The 4,956-nt window shown below is 39.2% G+C and overlaps 1 long non-coding RNA gene across 1 annotated transcript; it reads left to right on the top strand.

Moving 5' to 3' along the window:
- The first annotated feature begins 446 nt into the window (after window positions 1-446).
- Window positions 447-1,467, top strand: LOC138747257 (uncharacterized). Its single transcript, XR_011347395.1, has 2 exons — window positions 447-501; window positions 1,340-1,467. It is a non-coding gene; the product is annotated as an uncharacterized lncRNA (long non-coding RNA).
- Window positions 1,468-4,956: the final 3,489 nt, after the last annotated feature.

Genomic DNA, 4,956 nt, shown 5'->3' with positions numbered 1-4,956 from the left:
AAGGGACCTGAGGGTCCTTTGTAGACAAGTCTCTGCAAGTTAAAGTTCAGGTGTAGCAGGCAATTGGGAAGATGAATGGTATGGTATCTGAGAATCTGAGGTCAGCAATATAAATGTCTTGCTACAATTTAAAATGGCCTTAACGAGACCATAGCTGGAGTGCTGTGTATAATTTCATTCTTTTTGTCTAAAGGAGGAAATACTTGCTAGAAGGAATCATCAGACTGGTTTCTGGGATGGAGGTTCCATCAATCAAGCAAAGGTTGAGTAGACTCGGTCTCGTTAGAGTTTAGAAGAAGGAGAAATTACCTCATTGAAATGTACACAATTCTGAGGGGCTGGATACAGAGAGAATGTTTCAAGAAATCTAGAACAGCGGGTCACAATCTCCAAACACTGGGTAAGGCATTTAGGACAAAAGCAGGAAAAAGACAGATATCATTAGTCTGATTGCATTCAGGACATACATTGAAAGCTTTCAAGATATTGAAGGAATCAAGGGTAAAGGTGAAAGGGGAGGACAATGGTTTAGAGATAGCCGGTCAGCCTATGGTCGTGTTGAATGCAGCAAAAGCCTCAGGAAGACAATTGCCTTATTCTTGCTTCTATTTTTAATATATTTTTATTCTTTATACATATAACTATAGAGCCCAGCATGCCCCTCAGGTTTATTTATCCACTCTCAATCTACCTTGGTACTTTCTATACATATAAACCTCCCTGTCCTTCTACTGTTTTTTTTATAATTACGCCCTCTAGTCTATGTTTCCCCCTTTTTCAATCATCCTACTAAAATATAACACTGCAATTTTCAGCATCGAATCTTATCTGCCACATCTCTGCGTATTTTATCAATCTTTCTATAACTCGTTGAACTCCACTAATATCCTGCACTTCCTAGTTCTTCAATTTGTTGGTTGCAATACATAAATCTATGATTAATTTGATGAGATGGGAACAACTTTAAAATAACCGAGAGCGGAATACTGTATCATATCTTCAGAGCAGCAATTCAATTGTTATAGAAAGGAAACATTTCATGGAGCACTTCACCAACACAATCTCTAAAATGTGCAGTATTTCATTTTTACTGTGTACCTTGCTAGAATATGCTGAAGGGACAAGTGTTTCACAGCATTGTGTTTATTAAACTCAAATACATTTATTCATGACAAATTTACTTATGACAGAACCAAGATTATTTTTGAGTGTGCATGTGGTCATTATACTTAGTATGGCATGGACATTATTAATCACTGCTTTTCGCACTGAAGCTACATGTACATATATTACAATCCTTTGCTCTTGATGCAACTGTATTTGTTCCTTTTTATTCCAGAGTTCCATGAACACTACATAAAGGGGACGCTGCCTAGCTGGCTGGTTAAGGAACTTCCTTCAAGATAATTCTAGCAATGGGGCAGCAGTATGAAATGAAATAAAACTAACAAGTCATTATCACAGAGATCCTCAGAATTTGTCTGAGAAAGTTCTTTTTAAGCGCTAAAATAATTAGCCACAGTTTTGATGAAGTAGCTTTAGTTAATGCATGAAAGATCATGAGAAGAAGCCAAGCACTGAATAAATCAGAGCAAACCTGTCCAAAAAGTTAGAATATTTGGTAGATTCACCAATTGATAATCTAATTTAACTGTTTACAAGGATTATTAAGAAATATGCAATTCTTAAATACGTAGTCAATATTCTGAATTTTTAGTGTTTATTCTGTTGAGCTGTGGAGGAAAACCAGTTTCCATGGAAACTGTATGAATAATGCTGAACAAAGGCTGCAGTCAATGAGATGCAGTGTAGATGTGGATGGACATAGATGTTCGTACAGCTGTGACCTGATGCACAGCAGCAGTAGGGTGACCCCGGACAGGGGTCAGCTCGTGAAATCAGAGAGTGTTTCTCCAAACACAGCTGTGCAAGTCACTGCAGGGGTGCAGGCTGATGCAGGGTGGTTACCAAGGAAGTGTTCTCAGTCCAATCACCATTTTATTTCCCAAAATGATCACGAGTGTAACTATTGCAGTAAAAGATCTATGCATTAGAGCTCCAAATTTTTTCTTTTATGAAACTGGTAATATCAAGATGCATTATTCACTAGTAAAAAAAAAGAAAGTCTGCAGACACCATGGTTAAAGTTAAAACACAATGCTGGAGAAACTCGGTGTACTTTATATAGCAGATAAAGATGCATAACCAGTGTTTTAGGTTTGAGCACTTCATCAGGGTATGGATAAAGAGCAGGCAGGCAGGCGCAGGCACAAGCCAAAATGTTGGTTATGTATCTTTATCTTTGCTATATAACGTACACTGTTTGATCTGTTAAGTTTCTCCAATATTGTGATTTTACTTAGCTTTATTCGTTAAATGATTCATGTTTTTACTGAATAATACTCTATTGGTTGAAAATTTTACATTTATATAAATTTGAACTCATGATAGCAAAACATGAAAATTAATAGTTTGCAAGAGTCCAATGCATACAATCTTTTAATATTGCAGGTGCTGGAGGGCAGAGGTTATGTTACTGATTCGTCCAAAGAAAGGATTACTGGTCTGTGGTTGGAAAGCGTTATTCCAATGGGATGTTATCAGGCCTACTCCTGATAAAGAGACCTTCTGGCTTATTGTCATATTATGAACACCTTGCCTAATCTCAGAATGTTCTAGGTGCTCTAGAGTTGATTAAATCTAGTTACCAGAACATTCTAGGAAATACTGTAGTTTTGCCCCACTCACCCCAACATAGAGGTCTGAAACAAATGAGCAGATCCACTGTTCATTACTGATATGGGTTTGAGTGATAAATATTAACTGGAGACCAGCGAGTGCCCCGTGGTAAATCTTCAATGCATTCACCTGAAGATGGAGGTGAACACCCCCGCATAACATCTCATCTGAATGTCAGCAAGTAAAGCAAGCCAAATGTTAATGCTGGTGAAACACTACGGTACTGACCCAGGATCTGTCAACAGTCCAATGGCAATAGTAATCAAGTTTGAAGATTGCTGCAATTTTAATTTTAATGATGTAGAGGGCCTTTCTGGCCCATGAAACCTGTACTGCCCAATTACACTCAATTAAATCTCATACATTTTTGAGGATGGGATTAAACCAGAGAGTCCAGAGAAAATCCACACAGGTCATGGGAGAACGTCCAAAGTCCTTACAGACAGTCTTGGATTCAAACCTGGGTTGCTGGTGCTATAATAGTAGGCAATAACCGCTATGAAGCCATGCCACCCACCCACCCACCCACCCCCCCAGGTTATCTCCTCAGGAAGTGGGAAATAGTGGCAATGAGGGCGTTGAATTAGATATGTCAAAGCACCATAATTTTAACATTTTCTTTCAGTGAAGTAAATCACATTTAAAATGAAACAGTGTTTGGCATTTCAATGTTTGCTTAAGAGCGTCCAAGTACAATGTGACCCGATGTATTTCAAATGACTGCAAATAATTTATGCATTCTAAAATGTCCAATTTTGGCAGCAGTTGAGTAGAGGATGATTGCAGCTAATCAGAAGCCACGGCTTTCCCTGTTTTAAGAAAATGGATGATTTAAACTTAACTCCTGCTTCTTTTTACACAGATGTACTTCCCAAAGATATTTAAATATTATCCTCATTCTAAAATAATAGTGGCAGAGTGCTGAAGTAAGTTCATTTATGATTGGATTGAGTACTCACCACATGAACATGATGGTGTCTTCTGTTACTATCAAAATTGCAGCAATCGTCAAACTTGATTAGTTCATGGCAAACAAAAAGTCTTAAATCGTGATTTGTTGAATGTGATACAGGTCAGAAGCTCTTCAATAACCAGAACACAGATCTACTGTTTAGCAAGCACCTTTCCTTCAATAGTTGGTCACCCTTTGCACATATTTACAGTAGCTCAGCTTCCAACATTAATATTACAAATCATACCAGAATGGATTTTTGTTTGATAGATTAGATGGGAGAAGCTGCCATTTTGCTTTCAAGAGCTTAAAGAATGAGAGGTAATCTCACTCATACAGACCTTGATGCGGTAAATGTTTCTTCTCGTGTCTAGACTCAGCGGACAGTCTTAAAATAAGCTATTGACTTTTGCAGGACTGAAATGAAATGGAATTTCTTTCCCAGGATGGAGTAAATCTTTGGAGCTCACTATCCAAAGTACGAGACTCAGTGCTGAGTGGGTTCAGAGATCATGGTCGATTGGATGTGTCAGTGCAGGGAAGTTGCACTGGGGCTGGAAGATCAGGATTTTATTGAATGGGAGAACACAGACACAAGGGACAGTGGCTGACTCCTGCTTCTGTTTTGACTAAACCATTTTCAGCTCTCTTGGAGCATGTCGATAATTTCAGTTTTGCAACAAACCCTGAGTTGATGCGGATATTTCCAACTCCAAGGTAGACACAGCCCAAAATCATCAGCGGACTATTGTCTGAGTCCTTCTGTAAGGATCTAGTTGTGGCTGGAGTTGGAGGTATTCTAGAAAGAATCCTCTTACTGAGACCAGGTGCACTGTTTGCAGCTGCCGTGCAGGTGGGAGAGATCTCTCCTGCGAAAAGAATGCCTTCCACTGAGGGTTCACCATCTGCAGCTGGCTGTACTCTGCAAGTCCTTTGCTCATTCTCCTCGCCATGTTAGCCCCTGGAAATCCAAGCATGTCAGGAGATGTAACCTGTGCTGAATCTTTCAGCACCTGCACTCCATTCCTGTTGACCTTAGCAATACTGAAGGGCTTGAAATAGATCCAACTAAACCACAACAAGCCAGTCAACACCATTTGAAAACTAACTGCAAGGAATTACACATTGGGAATGCTTCCTGCAGCCAATCAGGTCTTCTTCTGTGTGAGGTTAAGGAAACTTGGAGGTGGAAGACTGAACTTCTGTTGAGCAACGGTAACATCAAATTAATACTGCCCACTCATTAACACTATTCCCTGCCTACA

The sequence above is a fragment of the Narcine bancroftii genome, chromosome 12 (genome assembly GCF_036971445.1).
Source record: "Narcine bancroftii isolate sNarBan1 chromosome 12, sNarBan1.hap1, whole genome shotgun sequence".
NCBI lineage: Eukaryota > Metazoa > Chordata > Chondrichthyes > Torpediniformes > Narcinidae > Narcine > Narcine bancroftii.
This window is presented reverse-complemented; position numbering and strand designations above follow the sequence as displayed.